We start from the raw sequence: 20,120 nt of genomic DNA on the forward strand, positions 1-20,120 counted from the left end.
TATTGTTTAAGAAAAATAGACATCTGCATAAAAACTTCTCACAAACAAATGAATATTGGACCTAAACATATATCATGGGCAACAGATGAAGAATTAACCCATCCCATTCTCATAGATTTCACAGCATAGAAACAAGCCTTTGGTCAACTCATCCATGCAGACTAGGAGTCTTTCTGAGCTAGACCCATTTGCCTGCATTTAAACCATACCCATCTAAACCTTAAAAACACAAAATGCTGGCAGAACTCAGCAGGCCGGACAGCATCTATGGGAGCAGGTAGTGACGACATTTCGGCCCGAAATGTCGTCACTACCTGCTCCCATAGATGCTGTCTGGCTTGCTGAGTTCTGCCAGCATTTTGTGTTTTTATTTATTTCCAGCATTTGCAGATTTACTTGTGTTGTCCATCTAAATCTTTCCTGTTCAAATGACTCTTAACATTATAATTGTGCTCATCTCTATCATTTATGGCAGCTTGTTCCATTATCCTTTGTGTGGAGAAATTACCTCTCTAAATCTTTACCCTTTCATCTTAATCTTAAGCCCTCAAATTTTAAGTCTCTCTTAACCTAGCGAAAAGATTATAACAATCTATCTTATGATTTTATAAGCCTCGATAAGGTCACCCACCAGTAGTCTGCTCTATTGAAAACACTACCTGTCTATCCACCTTTCCCCTTTAACTTAAGCCCTCCATTCCCTGCAACATATATATGATCTTTTCTGCATCCTTGCATGCTTATTCACATCCTTCCTACAGTATGGTGACCAGAATGGTACATGATATTCCAAGTGTGGTCTCACCAATGTCTTCTACTTCTGTAACATGACGTCCCAACTCTTGTTGCTTATCCAATGAAAGGAAAAATGCTACATGCCTTCACATATCACCACGTGTTCTGTCAGCTCTTTCAGGGAACTATGTACCTGTACTCCCCAGGTCTCTATTTTACAACACTCCCCAGGCCCTGTCATTCACAGTGTATGAACTGGCCTGGTTTAAATTCCCAAAATGCATCGCTTAGCACTTCTCATATTTAAATTCCATTTGTCATTCCTTAGCTCACTTTCCTAGATGATCTATATTCTGATGCATCTTTAGACAACCAACTTCACTGTTCCCAACACCACCAATTTTTGTCTGTCATCTGCAAACTTGATAATTCTGTAAAAGTGATAAACACATATTGTCCAAACCATATCAGTTATCTCTTCTAGCCAAAACAGTACCTGCTGTATCTTTCAGAACACTAAGCATCACTGGAGAAAGTGTCTTGAAGTTTTATTTATTTTTAAGCTGTCTCTTGAGATAGTTTGACTTAGTTCCACTCTGGTTTTGTGGGTTAGGTGGTAATTCATGAGTTGAATGTTCGAACCACGAGCTGTTTTGCAGAAGGGGCAGATGGAGGCCAATGGAGACGTGTAGCTTGTGAGGTACTGAGTTCTTTCCATTGCTCATGATGGGCCTCTTGTGCTCTTAATTCGTTGTGTTGATGTTCTCAATTCATCCCAAATGTTTCCACTGTGCTTTGAGCAGTCTAGTTATAAAGATTGCTGGAGTCATTGAAGATGTTGCATTGTTGGAAGGCCTTGAATATCGTCTCAGTGGCACAGCCTGAAACAGAATGTCTGTTTTAGGACTCTGATGTTGGGCAGATAAGACTGAACTCTGTCCTGGAATGCTAATTTCTTGTTTCCTCAAGGAAAAGGAAATAGCTTTACAGGCACCAGAAGGCAGAGGTCCAGATGACAAAGGGGGACTTAAAGAACTGATGGTGGACGGTGAGAGCACAGGAGACTCAGCAATTTTTAGAGAGGCATGACATCTCTTTAGTCGTGTAAAAGCCACAAGTGGCTCCACAAACTAAGGCTCCACCTCACCTAGAGGCAGGACCAGGGTGAACTCATTAGGAACAGAAAGGCAGTCAAGACCCATTGTTAGTAATACTTTTAAAATATCTTCAGCCCAAACTCTGCCCTTTACGTCAATTTAACTTCATTCCACAACAAGTTCTCTTGGTCTATCTTGACGAATAAGTTGAAATGCCACTAACCCAACTAAAATCTAATAATGTTTTGTGGGAGCATGCAACTGAAAGGCGATGATGGTAGCTTTGAGGATAAGGAAGGGTCTTTTCAAGAACTTTGAAAGATTGAAGTTCAAAGTTAAATGTTGAAAGTAAATTTATTGTGGAAGTACATATAGTGTATGTCACCATATACTAAGCCGAGATTTTTTTCTTGTGGGCAATTCACAGTAAATACAAAGAAACACAAATAGAATCAATGAAAAACTGCACACAAGACTAACATGAACCAATGTGCAAAAGACAACAAACTGCGCAAATACAAAAGAAAATAACAATAAATCAATCAATCAATCAATCATTAAATATTGAGGGCATAAGATGAAGTGTCCTTGAAAATGAGGTTGTGGGAATAGTTCATTGTTGGGTGGGTGAAGTTGAGTGAAGTTATTCCCTCTGGTTCAAGTTCCTGATGGTTGAAGGGTAATAAATGCTCCTGTACCTCCTTCCTGATGGCAGCAGTGAGGAGACAGCATGGCTTAGATGGTGGGTGTCCTTGATGGTGGATGCTAGTTTTCTGTGACAATACTCCTTGTAGATATGCTCAGTGGTGTAGAATCATAGTGTAACACAAAAGAACAGCATATAAGCAGGCCGTTCAGCCCATCTAGTCTTTGCTGAACCATTTAAACTGCCTTCTTCCGTCAACCTTTTCTCAGACGATAGCCCTCCCCGTGCCCCTGCCATCCATGTATCTATCCAAACTTCTCTTAACTGTTGAAATTGATCGTGCAAGTATCACTTGTGCTGGCAGCTTGTTCCACACTCTCACCACCCTCTGAATTAAGAAGTTTCTCCTCATGTTCCCCTTAAAGTTTTCACCCTTAACCCATGACCTCTCATTAGTCCCACTCAACCTCAATGGAAAAAGCCTGCTTGCATTTACCCTATCTATATCCCACATAATTTTGTATATATTAATCTTATACATTCCAAGGAAAAAAAGTACTAACCTATACAGTCTTTCCTTATAATTCAGGTCCTCTAGTCCTGAAAACATTCCTGTAAATTTTATCAGAATCAGAATTAGAATCAGTCAGGTTTAATATCATTGGCATATGTTGTGAAATTTGTTATCTTAAGCAGCAGCAGTACAATGCAATACATAATAATATAGAAAAAAATAATAAAAACAATTACAGTAAGTGTTTTATTTATTTAAATAGTGCAGAACAGATATAATATATAAAAAGTGAGATAGTATTTGTAGATACACTGTCCATTTAAGAATCGAATGGCTGAGGGGAAGAAGCAGCTCCTGAATCACTGAGTGTGTGCCTTCAGGCTTCTTCCTCCTTCCTGATGAGAAGAGGGCATGTCCTGTGTGATGGGGGTCCTTAATAATGGATGCTCCCTTTCTGAGGCACTGCTCCTTGAAAATGTCTTGGATACAACGGAGGCTAGTACCCATGATTGAGCTGACTAATTTTACAATTTACTGTAGCTTCTTTCGATCCTGTACATTAGCCCTCTCCCCACACCCACACACCCCATGCCAGACAGTGATGCAATCAGTCAGAATGCTCTCCACAATACATCTGTAGAAGTTTTCGAGTGTTTTAGGTGACAAACCAGATCTCCTCAAACTCCTAATGAAATACAGCCGCTGTCTTGCCTTCTTTATAGCTGCATCAATATGTTGGAACCAGGTTAGATCCTCCAAGATCTTGACACCCAGGAACTTGAAATTGCTCACTCTCTCCACTTCTGATTCCACTAAGAGGACTGGTTTGTGTTCCCTCATCTTACCCTTCCTGAAGTCCACGATCAACTCTTTGGTCTTACTGATGTTGAGTGCAAGGTTCTTGCTGCAACACGACTCAACTAGCTAGTTTCTCGCTCCTGTACACCCTCTTGTTTCCATCTGAGATTCTGCCAACAATGGTTGTATCATCAGCAAATTTATAGATGGCATTTCTGCTATACTTAGCCACACGCTCTTGTGTATGGAGAGAGTAGAGCAGTGGGCTAAGCCCACGTCCCTGAGGTGTACCAGTGCCGATCGAAAGTGTGGAGGAGATATTGCACAGATTGTAGTCTTCTGGTTAGGAAGTCGAATGTCCAATTGCAGAGGAAAGCACAGAGGCCCAGGTTATGGAACTTCTCAATCAGGATTGTAGGAATGATGGTATTAAATACTGAACTATAGTCAATGAGTAGCATCCTGACATGGTTGTTTGTATTGTCCAGGTGATCTAAGGTCATGTGAAGAGCCATTGAGATAGTGTCTGCCATAGATCTATTGTGGTGATAGGCAAATCACACTGGGTCCAGGTCCTTGCTGAAGCAGGAGTTGATTATAGTCACGATAAACCTCTAAAAACATTTCATCGCCATACTGGACAATAGTCATTAAGACATCTCACACTACTCTTCTTGGGCACTGGTATTATTGTTGCCTTTTAGAAGCAGTTGGGATCTTCTGACAATAGCATTGGGATGTTGAAAATATCCTTGAATACTCCCACCAGTTGGTTGGCACAAGTTTTCAGAGCCTTACCATGTACTCCCACCTTGCAGGGGTACAACCTCCTAAAGGACAGCCAGATATTGGCCTCTGAGTCAGAGATCACAAGGTCACTGGGTGCAGCAGGGATCTTCACAGCTGTAGTTATAATCTCCCTTTCAAAGTGTGCATAGAAGGCATTGAGCTCAACTGGTAGTGAAGCATCGCTGCCATTCACGCGATTGGGTTTTGCTTTGTAGGAAGTAATGTCCTGCAAACCCTGCCAGAGTTGACGCGCATTCGATGTCGCCTCCTATTTCTCTTCAAATTGTTTCTTTGCTCTTGAAATCATACCTGGTTTTCTTGTACAGACCTGTATCACCAGACTTCAATGCCACAGAACTAGCCCTCTGCAGATGACGGACTTCCTAGTTCATCCACGGCTTTTGGTTTGAGAATGTACAGCAAGTTTTTGTAGGCACACACTCATCCACACAGGTCTTGACGAAGTTGGTAACAACTGCGACATACTCATCCACATTTGAAGATGAATCCCTGAATGTAGTCCAGACCACCAATTCAAAGCTGTCTTGTAAGCACTCCTGTGCTTCCCTTGTCCAAGTCTTTTTGGTCCCCACTGCTGGTGCTGCAGTCTTCAATCTCTGCCTATACTCGGGGAGTAGGACTGCAGCCAGGTGGTCAGACTTTTCAATGTCTGGGTGTGGAACAGCATGGTAAGCATTCTTAATGGTGGCGTAAAATGGTCCAGTGTGTTGGTTCCTCTGCTACCACGTGACTTGTTGATGATAATTATTTTGTGATTTTTGAAGCAGGCCTGGTTAAAATCCCCCAAAATGATGGTGAAGATGTCAGGGTGTGCTGTTTTGTACATGTTGATCACATTGCTCAGATTTTCTAGAGCCTGCTTGATATTGGCCTGAGGTGGAATGTATACCATTACCAAAATGACCGTTAAAATCTCCCGTGGCAGGTAAAATGGCCGACACTTCATTGCAAGGTATTCTGGGTCTGGTGAGCAGAATTGGGACATCATTGACACATATGTGCACTGAGAGGAGTTGATCATGAGGCATACACCTCCACCTTGGCTTTTGAGAGACTCCACAGTCCTATCCTGACGGAGCATAGTGAACCCATCAATCTGAATTGCTGCGCCTGGTACAGAAGGAGACACATACCGTCCTGATGTCACTCCAGTGCAGCTCCCTTGCTCTGAGTTTGTCAATTTTATTTACTAGAGATTCTGTTTGCCAGCAATATAGTCAATATTGGGAGTTGAAAATCTCTTTTTTTTAAAAATGGACTTGTAGCCCCGAGTGACAGCCACGTTTCCTTCGAGGAGTCTGATGAGAAGTATGGCCACAATCAGCATTATTTCCATTGGTTTTAAGCAGCGATTGGTTAATCAATCAGATTAAAACATCTTTATTAACTGTACGGACCTTGGATGCAGTTCTGATTCTCAGCCGTAACAGGCTGAAGTGGGAATATTTAATGGTCTCCATTGAGCTTCACCGCAATGAGTTTGCCCTGAAGGCGTCCTGGCAGAAAGAGCACTCTATACTTCTTCAACCTTATTTACATCTTTCCTGTAGATAGGTGAACAAAACTGCACACAGTACTCCAAATTGGGGTTCACCAATGTCTTATGCAACTTCAACATAACATCCCAGCTCCAGTATTCAATAAACAACACACAAAATGCTGGAGTGACTCACCAGGCCAGGCAGTATCTATGGAAAAGAGTAAATAGGCGATGTTTCGGGTCGAGGCCCTTCACCAGGACTGGGAAGATAGGATGAGGTTAGAACAAGAAGGTGGAGGGAGGAGAGGAAAAAATACAAGGTGGTAGGTGATAGGTGAAACCATGAGAGGGGGAGGGTTGAAGTAAAGAGCTGAGAAGCTGATAGGTGAAAGAGTTAACAAGCTGGAGAAGGGGGAATCTGATAAGAGAGGATAGATGATCATGGAAAAAAGGAAGGGGAAAAGCACCACAGGGCGGTGATGAACAGATAAGGAGATGAGGTGAGAGAGGGAAATGGGAATGGTGAAGGGGGGAAGGACATTTACCAGAAGTTTGAGATGTTCATGCAATTAGATTGGAGGCTACTGAGACAGAATATAAGATGTTGTTCCTCCAACCTGAGCTTGGCCTCATCGCGACAGTAGAGGAATCCTTCGACTGACACGTCAGAATGGGAATGGGATGTAGAATTGAAGTGGGTGGCCACTGGGAGATCCTGCTTTTTCTGGAAGAGGTGCTCAGCAAAACGGTCTCCCAGTCTACATCGGGGTCTCACGGATATACAGGAGGCCACATCAGGAGCACCAGATGTAATAGATGACACCAACAGACTCACAGGTGAAGTGTCGCCTCAGTTGGAAGGATTGTTTGAGGCCGTAAATGGTAGTCAGGGAGGAGGTGTATGGCACTTGCTCCGCTTGCAAAGGTAAGTGCCAGGAAGGAGATCAGTGAGGAGGGATGAATGGTCAAGGGAGTCACTTATGCACCTCTTTTTGTTTCTTAACCAGGGCCTCAATATTTCTTGGAAAACCAAAGTTCCCTAAACCTGTTATCATCACCTTTTATCCTGACAGGCACAAACAAACTTTGTACTCGCAAAATTTCAAGTTTGAAAGCCCCCTACTTATCGAGTATACCTTTGCCAGAGAACAGCCTGTCCCAATCTACACTTGCCTGATACTTTCTGATACCATCAAAATTGGCCTGACTCCAATTTAGAGCCTCACCCTGCAGACCAGATCTATCTTTTTCCATATTTGCTTTAAAACTAATGGCATTGTAATCACTACAAGTGAAGTGTTCCTCCTCACAAACTTCTGTCACCTGCCCTGTCTTATTCCATAATAGGAGATCAAGTATTGCATACTCTTCTGTTGGGCCTTCTACGTACTGATTAAGGAAACTTTCCTGAACACATGATGAACTCTTTCCCATCTAGTCCTTTTACAGTTTGGGAATCCTGGTCAATATGTGGAAAGTTAAAATAAGCTACTGTAATAACCTTATGTTTCTTGTGACAGTCTGCGATCTTTCTTCAAATTTATTCTTCTAAAACCTGTAGACTGTAGGGTAGTCTATAATATTGCCCCTTTAACTTGGCCACACTTTTCTTATTCCTCAGTTCCATGCGTAAGGCCTCACAAGATGAGTCTTCTAGTCTGTCCTGACTGAGCACTGTCATGACATTTTCCCTGACTAGTCATGACACCCCTCCCCCTTTAATCCTTCCCACTCTATTGCATCTAAAACAACAGAACCCCAGAATATTGAGTTGCCAGTCCTGTTCCCCTTGCAACTAAATCTCACAACTGGCTACAATACATAATTTCTAAAATTGATCTATCTCCTGAGCTCCTCTGCCTTTCCTACAATAATTTTTGCATTGGAATATATGCAGCTCAGAACGTTAGTCGCACCATGCTCAAGCTTTTTGCTCTGGACTTTGTCTGAGGTCTTAACAACATTGGTCTCCAAAACCTCTCCACTGTCTGTTCTGGTACTCTGGTTCTCGTCGCCCTGCAACTTTAGTTTAATCCCCGTGCAGCACTAGCAAACCTTCCCACCAGGATATTAGTCCTCCATAGTACAGGTCCCACCTTCCCTGGAAGCGAGCCCAATGATCCAAAAATCTGATGCCCTCTCGTACCTACACCGACTCCTTAGCCATGCGTTAAACTGTATGATCTTCCTGTTTCTAGCCTCATTAGCACATGGCATTGGTAGCAGTCCTGAGATCACAACCCTGGAGGGCCTGTCCTTTAACTTAGCACCTACCTTCCTGACTTGCTTTGCAGAATTTTGTCATTCTTCTTACCTCACTCTCCCACTTAAGAATGCTGAAGACTCAATCCGAGATGTCCTTGGCGCCCAAGAAGCAACATACCATCCTGAAATCTCATTCTTGTCCATAGAGCCTCCGTTCCTCTAACTAACGGATCCCGTCCCATCACAGCTCATTTCTTCTTACCCCTTCCCTTATGAGTCACAGAGCCAGACTCAGTGCCAGAGGCCTGACCGCTGTGATTTTCCTCTGCTCGGTCATCCCCCACAACAATATCCAAAGTGGTATACTTGTTGAGGGATACACTGCACTGTCTGTTTAACTCTTTTCCCCTTCCTGACTGTCACCCAGTCTCCCGGTTCCTGCACTGTGGGTGTAACTGCTTCTCTATATATCTAATTATCACCCCGTCAACCTCATGAATGATCTGTAGTTCATCCAGTTCCAACGCCATTTCTTTAACGCAGAGTTTTAGAAGCTGCAGCTGGATGTATATCTTGCAGGTGAAGTCACTGACACAGGAGGTTTCCCTGTCTTCCCACATCCCGCAAGAGGAGCATTCAACTACCCTGCCTGGAATCCCTGCTGTTCAAACTGTGCAATTATAAAGAAGGAAAACAATAAATAAACTGGGGGAAAAATAATGCATCTACAACTTTTTCACTTTCTCTCACACAAGCCTCTCCTCACTGAAGCCTTAAAGAGCTGAAGCAGCACTCTAGCACTGTCCTTAGCCTTGTCTGTCCACTCAGCTGCTCCACTTGCCCTGCCTTAATTTAATTTGTTCATGCCAATCAATCCTGACCTTAATTGGCCACCGCTCAAAACACCAAACCACTTTGAATTGATGCCTTTTGTAGTCAGTTGGCAAGTTTGAATGAGCTACGCCTTCTAGTGCTTTCAATTACTGTTTGGCCACTGCTCAAAACAGGTCCATCTTACCCATGATGGACTGGACTGTATCTGTTACATTTTGGAGCCCTTTTGTGTTTTAAGGGCATTGGTGTTTCCATATCAGGCCATATCCATACTAGAATCTTCCAGGAATTTACCTTATCCTCTTCAAACACTTCTGTAGTTTTAAATGCTTGCAATAACCTAGCCTGGTTGAGTTGGCAGGTTGGGCCTGAAGTGAAGAAAGGTAGATCAACATCAACATAATTGATATGGGAGAGAGATCCAATAGATGATGTATACTTGAGACCATAAAGAAACCCTCCTGCCCCTCATGGGCCACAAGCAATGTTGCAAAAAACATAATTCAGCAGCCTCCCTACCTAAATGGATGGCAGACCTCATGAGGACTTCTGGGCAGAGAATTTGTCAATGATAAAAAGCAGAACTTGTAATATCCTATCCAGAATTCTGGGCACAACTATCTCCCATTTCCTGTTTGCAAGATTTTTGTTAAGGATGATGTATGGAGCACTTGGTGACACAGGACAAGGTAGGACAAAGTCAGCATGGTTTCCTTAAGGAAAACTCTTGCCTGATGAATCTGTTGGAATTATTTGAGGAGTTTACAATTAAGATTGATACAGGGATACAGTGGATGTTGTATATTTGGACTTTCAAAAGGCCTATGACAAAGTGCCACACATGAGGCTGCATACCAAATTCAGAGCCCATGGTATTACCAGGAAAGTTGCCGGCATGGTTAGAGCATGGCTGATTGTTAGGAGACAGCGAGTGGGAATAAAAGGATCCTTTTCTGGCTGTCTGCCAGTTGCTAGTGGTGTTCCACAGGGTCGATGTTGGGCTCACTTCTTTTTATGCTGTACATCAATGATTTAAATGATGGAATAGATGGCTTTTTTTTGGCAAATTTGCAGATGCTACAAAGATTGATGGAAGAACAGGTAGTGCTGAGGGAACAAATAGGCTGCAGAAGGACCTAGATTAGGAGAATGGGTAAGAAAGTGGCAAATGAAATATTATCATTGGAAAATGCATGGTCATGCACTTTGGTAGAAGAAATAAATGTGCAGATTATTTTCTAGATGGGGAGAAAATCAAGAAATCTGAGATGCAAAGGGACTTGGGACTCTTTGTGCAGAACACCTTAAAGGTTAACTTGCAGGTTGAGTCGACGGTGATGAAAGTAAATACCATGTTAGTATTCATTTCAAGGGGTCTAGAATACAAGAGCAGGGATGAAATGCTGAGGCTTTATAAGGTATTGGTGAGGCCTCTCCTTGAGTATTGTGAACATTTCTGGGCTCCTCATCTAAGAAATGATGAAGAGAGTTCAGAGGAGGTTCACAAGAATGATTCTGGGAATGAAAGGGTTATCACATGAGGAACGTTTGATAGCTCCGACTCTATACTTGCTGGAATTTAGAAAGATGAAGGGGAGCTCGCTGAAACCTTTTGAATGTTGAAAGGCCTAGACCAGGGGTCAGCAACCTTTACCACTGAAAGAGCCACTTGGACCAGTTTCCCACAGAAAAGAAAACACTGGGAGCCGCAAAACCCGTTTGACATTTAAAATGAAATAACACTGCATATAATGTTTTGTTTTGCCTTTATGCTATGTATAAACAAACTATAATGTGTTGCATTTATGAAATTGATGAACTCCTGCAGAGAAAACGAAATTACTTTTCTGCATGCAACAAAAACATTTTGAACTCCGAAAAAAAGACGTTGGGTTGAAGGTTACTTTTAAGTAAAATACTCAACGTCTATTTGAGTCCTTCTTGTATTTATAAAAAACGCCAAACTTAAATTTGCCGCCAGCAGCAAACCAAAAATAACGTCAGCTAGCTGTCAACCTGAAAAATAAAAGGACTATTTCACTGAACAATGAAAACATATGAATATACGTAAAATAATAGGCAATTAAAATATTTATCATACTTGGTCAGGTTGACTCTCACCTGACAATGCAGTCGTATTCAGTAGGGATGGATCGATGCTTAGGGGAGTGACCGGGAAGGATAATGTGTTTTTTTCCTCTCTGAACTCACAGAAGCGTTTCCCAAACGATGTTTGCATTGCGATGATTGCAGAATGTAAATACTCCGAATTTATCATGTCGTGACCTTGTTTGAACTCTCTCAAGTTGGGGAAGTGAGACAATGTGCCTTTCTGTAAATCTCTGGCAAGCAACGTCAACTTGCGCTCGAATGCCAAAACATCCTCCAACATGTGCAGGGCGGTACGTCCTTACCCCGTTGAAGAGCTGTGTTCAGCGTGTTCAGGTGCGCTGTCATGTCTACCATGAAGTGTAGCTTTTCCAGCCACTCAGGCTGTTCCAACTCAGGAAAGTTGAGCCCTTTACTGCCCAGGAAAGTTTTCACTTCTTCCAGACACGCGACAAACCGTTTCAGCACCTCCCCTCTGGACAGCCAGCGATAAAAACACGTTGTAGCGGTGTGCTACACGCAGTCAGTAAACTGCAGTCAAAGATAGCTTTATTCGAACTAAACAGCCTTGCTTTTAAGCCTCCCTCAACCCGCCCCCCATGGGCGCGGATGCTGCAAAAGACACGTACTCACAAACCCCCGTAGGCTATCTCCCTTAGCCTGAACGCTGGCTAATGGTGAGCCGGTTCGGATGTGTCAGGAAATGGGTCGCCACAACGTCTTATTTAGATTGTACAAGATCACCATAATCTTCAAATTTAGAATTACATTTCAAAAACTAACAAACTAACATAAAATACATTTTAATTAAATACTGACCATGTAGCGGTGTGCTACACGCAACGCTAAAATTACGACACGGAGTCGGTAACTCCAGTCGAAGGATAAAACTTTATTCGAAATCTTCAGCCTCACTTTTAAGCCTCCCTCAACCTGCCCCCCATGGCACAGAGGCTCCAAAGCTCTGTGCTCGCAAACCCCCGTAGGCTATCTAATTGTGAGTCGGTTCGGATGTGCCAGGAAAAGGGTCGCCACAACCAATTATTTCCCAAAGCAACAGGGAGCCGCAGCACAGACGTAAAAGAGCCACATGTGACTCCAGAGCCGTGGGTTGCCGACCCCCGGCCTAGACAGAGTAGATGTGGAAAGGATGTCTTGCATGGGGGAGTCTAGGACAAGAAGGTACAGCCTCAGGATAGAGGGACTTCCATTTAAAACAGAGATGTGGAGAAATTTCTTTAGTCAGAGGGTGGTGAATTTGTGGAACTTATTACTACAGGCAGCTGTGGAGGCCAGGGGATTGGGTATATTTAAGGCAGAGCTTGTTAAGTTCTTGATTGGGCATGTTATCAAAGGTTACGGGGAGAAAGCCGGGGAGTGGTGAAGCATCAGCCATGATTGAACAGCAGAGCAGACTCGATCGGCCAAATGGCCTAATTCTACTCCTATGTCTTATGGTCTTAGGGTCTTTCAACTAAAGATCCATACAATTGTTCTTCTTTTCACCCTAAACTACAAGTTACTTTGAGAGAACAATTTAAAAGCGATGAAATCTCAAAATATTAAATTAAAGTAGAGAAAAATGGCAATGATTTCAATTAATATGCTATACTACAGTTTATGACCATTCTGAATCTTTAAATTCTTTATTTTATGTTTCTTTCAGTGGATTAGTCTAAACAGCTTATGAGACTTGTTTGATATTCATTCCATTCTGGTTCAAACCAAACCATTTTGGTTTCAAGACTCTGATTTCTTTTGCTATTTCTCGCCTATGAACTATGTGCATTAACTGGTCTGAAATATGATAGTCTTCTTTGTGCTAAATTTAATTACTACCTGCTTGTAATCCACTGACAGTATAAATAACAAAAGCAGCCAGAGGATATGAGGAGTTTATTGATTGATTTTTTAAAATGTTCTCCATGAGCATGTTGAAGTTGTTGCTTTTCTCCGTGCAGAAGTAATTTGATGATATTCTCATTAACTTGCACCTGCTGCTTGAATGAAAATGTTGGACCTGCCAATATCAGCATAACACTGCTAGTAGCAGTTGTACAGCCAACACAGAAAACTTCATATCGCACTGCCACCATAACTCATCTCACTGGGATAATAGTCCTTGTTAGCTCCTGGTACTAAGCCAATTCAACCTTGGTTGAATAGCAGTATATGCTTTTAGAAATCCATTCATGAGATATGGTGTTACTAGCAAGATGAGCATTTCTCCCTCTGATGCCTTCGTGAAGATAGTGGTGAAACACCTACATTTGCTTCACTTATTTGTACTGGTGGGAGGAAATTTCAGAAGAGAGGAGAGGTTTAGAGGGAAATGGGCCAAAAGCAGGAATTTGGGCAACAAGGGAGGCATGTATTTGTCGGGTCAAAGAGCCTGAATTGGTGGTACTGATGGTGATCTGTGCTGTATTGCTCTATAACTCCATGTGTAATATTATCTTAGACTTGACAAGAAAAGATAAGGGTATGTGGGATGAACTTTTGTTCATAGCTGGATGGTCTGAACAATGAAATTGCACAATTATCTAAAGTTTGGTGCTCATGTTGGGTGAATGGCCAGGTACCTTTCATTTTTGGTAGTCAAAATAGTGGACAATTTGCTGATGAATGTAAAATATTGCCTTTGGAAACTATGACTTAATACTAAGTGCATGGAAAGTTAACTGAGGATTAAGTTGAAGGAGCTTGAAATTAATTCCCTTGTATTGCCAAGTTACGATTAGTCAGACAAGTTGAAAACAGAATTATAATAATTGATCGATTAAAATACACACTTAAAATACACTGTCAATGTTGCAACTGCACTGAAACAACTTGTATAAAGACACCGCTTGTTTCTGGCATGCAATCAACAGATCTCACAGCCAACAGATCAGATTAAACATTGCACTCCTGTCAAATCCAGGTGAATGGTGCTGAACAGTTAAAAACTAATAGGAGGAGGAAGTTTCAAGAACTTCTTGATAGCAGGACACAATGTGTTAAAGGTAAAGCTGAAGCATTTGCAACCTCATTCAGTTAGAACAGTTGAGTCAATGATCCATCTCATCGTCCTCTTGGGTCCCTACCATTACAGAAATCATTCTGGAGCCAATTAGATTTACTTCATATGGAAGAAACTGTTGAAAGGATTGGATACAGCAAAGGCCATGGGACAGGAAAACATTCCAGCTAAGGTAATGAAAATCTCATCTCCAGAACAACCTGCACCTCCAGCCAAGCTGTTCCAGTACAAGTACAGCAATGAATTCTTCCCAACAACGTGGAAAATAGTCTAAGTGTGTCCTGTTCTCAAAAAGTGTGAACAATACAATCTGCCTAATCAGTTTGCTTTCAGTCATCAGCAGAATAAAGGAAAATAACCTTACTGATGCCTAAACAGGCTTTTGCTGAACCACTCTATCCAAACAGGCTCCAAGGAGCTGAATTCATAAAGTTAAGTGAGATTGACTACCCCTGAAATAAAGGCATCATTTTTTTCTGCACCGAGGAGTCCTGGTAAAACCAGTCAGTAGGCAAAAAAGGATCCACATTCCAATATTGGGGGTCACACTCTTTTCAAAGGACAATTGTTATGTTGATTAGAAGGCAGTCATCTCAGGCTTGGCATCCTACTGCCAAGAGTTTAATGGAGCAGTTTTCTTGGCTTAGCCATCTTCAGGTGGTTCATCAGTGGCCTTCCTTCCATCATAAGTTCAAAAGTGGAGATGGTTATTGATTATTTTATTACTTCTGTATGTCCTCTACAAATGAACCAGTCCGTACCTGTAAGCAGCACAACCTAGGTGACATCCAGCTATGAGTTGATAAGTAGCTGATGGTATTCATGTCAAAAACAGCCAAGCAATAACCATTGCCAGGATGAATGTGTTTCACCTACCTTTGACATTACAAAAGGCATCAGTAGCCTGAAGGCCACCATTGACTCAAAGATCAGCTGGGCCAGCATACAACAGATGTGGCCATAAAGGCATGACCAGAGACTGGGTATCCAGCAGCAACTGAATTGCCTCTTGATACCCCAACTAAACTACCATCTACAAGGCATAAGTTGGGATTGCGGTAGAATACACAGTACTTGCCTAGAGCAATGTAACAGCAACAACTCTCAAGTAGCTTGATACAGCCTGGGACAAAGCAGCCTGCTTGATTCATATCACATCCATCATCCTAAACATTCATCTTTTTCACTATGAGTGCATAGTGTGTACCATCTACAAAACGGACTAAAGTCACTTGCCTAAGCTATTCTAAACCCATGACCTAGACTACAAAGAACATTCACAGCAGGCATGTGGGAACACTGTTGCCTGCAAATTGAACATTGTCCTAATTTGGGAATGTATTGCTAATCCTTTGACGGTGTTGGGTGAATAAACCTGGAACTTTCCTCCTAGTAGCACTGAGGAAGGACTTCCACCAGGTAGGCACTTGTCACCATTATCTCAAAGATAAAGCAATAAGTTCTGAACTAGCTAGAACAGTTTGATCCCCAAGCAATTAAAAAGAGAAAGATGTAAAGCTCTGTAGATCAGTTGATCATTGTATCAGGTCAAACCAATTGGAGGAGGATGAGAGAAAGTGTGTTTTCAGGTTGTTGGATACATTTCAGTCTGGCTCCATGTGAATGACGTGGTTGATCTGAATTGACAGTTTTTTCTAAAATATTATAAGACCATAAGATATAGGAGCACAAGTAGGTCATTCGACCCATCGAGTCTGCTCCGCCATTCAATCATGGGTGATCCACTTCTTCCAGTCATCCCCACTCCCCTGCCCTCTCCTCATACTCTTTGATGCTCCAGCTAATCAAGAAGCTATTTATCTTTGCCTTAAGTACACCCAATGACTTGGCCTCCCTCTGACTGAAGTAATTTTTCTGTATCTTTGTTCTAAATGGACACACTTCAATCCTGAAGTCATGCCCTGTTGTCCTAGACTTCCCTACCATGGGATTTAACTTTGCCATATCTAATCTGTTTAGGCCTTTTAAAATTCAGAAAGTTTCCTTGAGATTCCCCCATCATTCTCCTGAACTTCAGGGAATACAGCCCAAGAGCTTCCAGATGTTCCTCATACGGTAACTCTTTCATTCCTGGAATCATTCTCATGAATCTTATCTGAACCCTCTCCAATGTCAGAATATCCTTTCTAAAATAAGGAGCTCAAAACTGCACAGAATACTCCAACTGTGGTCTCACGAGTGCCTTATAGAGACTCAATTTCACATCCCTGCTCTTACATTCTGTACCTTTAGAAGTGAATGCCAACATTGCATTCGCCACCTTCACCATTGACTCAAACTGGAGTCCCTTTGCATCTTTGCATTTTGAATTCTCTCCACATCTAGATAATTGTCTGTTTATTTCTTCCACCAAAGTGAATGACCATACACTTTCCAACATTGTATTTAATTTGCCACTTCCCCTAAACCATCTAAGTCTCTCTGCAGGATCTCTGTTTCCTCAACACTACCCGCTCCTCCACCTATCATTGTATCATTGGCAAATTTACCCACAAATCCATTAACCACATGCTCCAGTTCGTTGATATACATCGTAAAATACAATGGTTCCAACACCAACCCCTGGTAACTGGCAGCCAGCCAGAATAAGATCCCTTTATTCCCACTCTCTGCTTTCTGCCGATCAGCCAATGCTCCAGCCATGCTAGTAACTTTCGTGTAAATCCGTGGGATCTTATCTTGCTAAGCAGCCTCACATGCAGCACCTTGTCAAAGGCCTTCTGAAATCCAAGTACACCACATCCACTGCATCTCCTTTGTCTACCCTACTTCTAATTTCCTCAAAAAATTGCAATAGGTTAGTCAGGCAGGATTTTCCTTTCAGGAAATCATGTTGGCTTTCAGGAAATCATGTTGTCATGTGCCTCCAGGTGCTCTGTAATTTCACCCCTAATAATTGATTCCAACAACTTCCCAACCATTGATGTTAGGCTAACTGGTCCGTAGTTTCCTTTCTTCTGCCACCCACCCGTCTTAAATTACGGAATAACATTTGCAGTTTTCCAGTCATCCGGTACAATGCCAGAATGTATCAGTTCTTGAAAGATCATTGTTAATGCCTCCACAAACTCTCCAGTTCTTTCAGAACCCAAGGGTGCACTCCATCAGATCCAGGAGATTTATCTACCCTCAGACCATTAAGCTTCCTGAGCACCTTCTCAGTCATAATTTTCACTGCACATCCTTAATTTCCCTGACACTCTTGCATGTTCGGTACACTGCAGATGTCTTCCATTGTGAAGACTGATGCAAAATACACATTAAATTCCTCTGCCATCTTTGTGTCTCTCATTACAATACCTTCAGCATCATTTTTTATCAGTCCTATATTTACCTTTGACTCTCATTTACCCTTTGTTTCCTTTAAAAAGCTTTTAGTATCTTCTTTGATATAATCACCAGCTTCCTTTCATAATTCATCTTTTCCTTCCTAATGACCTTCACAGTTTCCTTTTGCAAGTTTTAAAAAACTCCCAATCCTCTATCTTCACACTAGCTTTGGCTTCCTTATATGCCCTCTCTTTTGCTTTTACTTTGGCTCTGACTTGTCATCCACGGTAGAGTCCCCCTTCCATTCAAAAATTTCTTCTCATTTGGAATATATCTGTCTTGCATGAAAGTAACCTGCAGGCCAGCGGAAAGGAGTGCCTTACGCCTCCTTTGGTAGAAACTTACCTCTACCCCGCCACCCAATGTTAAAGGGACTCAAGCTTAAATGAGCAAAAAAAAAAGCAAATTGAAGACTCGTATGTGAAAGTTCTTTGAATGAACCAGAGAGCATACATATAGAGACTATCTGAAATGGTGTTGAAAAAAAGTGAGTACCTAAGATGGGAGGCAGTCAACATTTCAATTTAAATAAGGCCTGTTTCTAGTATTTTTTATCATCTGAATTTATCTTTTACAAACCTAGAGAGTAAACCATTTTGAATCATTCATTTGCACTGTGAAGTGTTTTATAAATGCAAGATTTTGTAAAAATTTCAAAGGGTTCTGTCCTCATATTTTGCATCTAAATAAATTCAGAAATGTTTCTACTTCTCATTTAGGAAAGTAGCTTGTCAACTGGTTGAAAAGTTTTGATCAGCAGAGAAAAGACTGATGACTTGCTTTTGTTTGGTGCCATTATGAAACTTGCTTGGCTCATTTCTAACTGGAAGAAACCTAGATGTAGTTTGAGTGCTTGATAGTAGTCAAAATAAGGGATTCTTTAATGATCATTTCTAAAGGATGTCCATATGGAGTCACTGTATGTTTAATTTTTGGAGTATGTGAGATGAATTGAAATTGTTTAGATCATTAAACCAAAATGAGTGGGACTTGCTTCATATCATTAAGATTTGACAGGCTATGAATAAAGATTAATTCACAAGCTATTACAAAGTTTATGGTAGGATCTCATTTGCTCTTATCAGTTACTTTATTTCTGCTTTAGCTAGGACTGGGTTTCATTTCAGATGTGATTATACTATGAAATCCTTTCACATTGATTTTTGTTCTACACTTACCATAAACAGTTTTTCTATGTAATATCACTTATTTTTGACAGGAATATATTTGTGCAAGGAATACAACAGTTGCATCATTCCAGAGACCTGAATTTTAAAATATGGGTTGATACTCCTGTTCATTTCTAAGGAAGTAAGCACACTTGGAGTTAACTGGTTAAATTGATTTTTTGCACTCTCTCAAGAATACTGAAGCATTTCAAAGAGTTAGACCAGATGACCATAAGACACAGTAGCAAAATTAGGCCATTCAGTCTATTGAGTCCGCTTCGCCATTTCATCTTGGCTGATCCCAGATCCCATTCAACCCCATACACCTGCCCTCTCACTATATCCCTTGATGACCCAACCAAACAGAAATCTATCAAGTTCTGCTTTAAGTATACCCACGGATTTGGCCTGCACCATAGTCTATGGCACAGCATTCCACAGATTCATCATTCTCTGCTAAAAAAAATACCTCTTTACTTCTGTTTTAAAAGTCTGCCCTTCAATTTTGAGACTGTGCCCTCTAGTTCTGGATATCCCCACCAGAGGGAAAATCCTCTCCATATCCAGCTTATCTGGTCCTTTCAACATTTGGTGGGTTTCAATGAGATCCCCAAGCATTCTTCTAAATTCCAGTGAGTACATGCCCAAAGCTGCCCACACTCCTCAAATGTTAACCCCTTCATTTCCAGAATAATCCTCGTGAATCTCCTCTGGACTCTCTCTGATGACAATACATCCTTTCTGTATGTATTCTGTATATAGGAGGCACAAAATTGTTGACAATACTCCAAATGTGGTATGATTATTGTCTTATAAAGCTTCAGCATGATCTCCTTGTTTTTATATTCTGTTCCTCTTGAAATAAATGCCAACATTGCATTTGCCTTCTTTGCCACAGACTTAACCTGTGGATTAACCTTCTGGGAGTCTTGCACAAGGACTCCTAAATCCCTTTGCACCAGTGATGTTTGAATCTTCTCCTCATTTATATAATAGTTGTTCACTATTGTTCCTTTTACTAAAATGCATTATCATACATTCCCCAACACTGCATTCCACCTGCCACTTTTTTGCCCATTCTTCCAATTTGTCTAAGTCCTTCTGCAATCACATTGCTTCCTCAGTACTACCTTCCACCTATCTTCGTACCATCCGCAAACTTTGTCACAAAGTTGTCAATTACAATATTTAAATCACAGACAAATAATGTGAAAAGTAGCGGCCCCAATATTGACCCCTGAGAAACACCACTAGTCACTGGCAGCCAACCAGAAAAGGCCCTCTCTATTCCCACTTGCCTCCTCCTGCTTGTCAGCCACTCCTCTATCCATGGCAGTATATTTCCTGCGA

The 20,120-nt window shown here is 41.6% G+C and overlaps 1 protein-coding gene across 4 annotated transcripts in view; it reads left to right on the plus strand.

Moving 5' to 3' along the window:
• LOC132398052 (uncharacterized protein C8orf48-like) overlaps positions 1–20,120 on the plus strand; it is a 78,727-nt gene that overhangs the window by 19,389 nt on the left and 39,218 nt on the right. The gene's annotated exons all lie outside the window — the stretch shown is intronic.

This window comes from Hypanus sabinus, chromosome 8, assembly GCF_030144855.1.
Source record: "Hypanus sabinus isolate sHypSab1 chromosome 8, sHypSab1.hap1, whole genome shotgun sequence".
Lineage (NCBI taxonomy): Eukaryota > Metazoa > Chordata > Chondrichthyes > Myliobatiformes > Dasyatidae > Hypanus > Hypanus sabinus.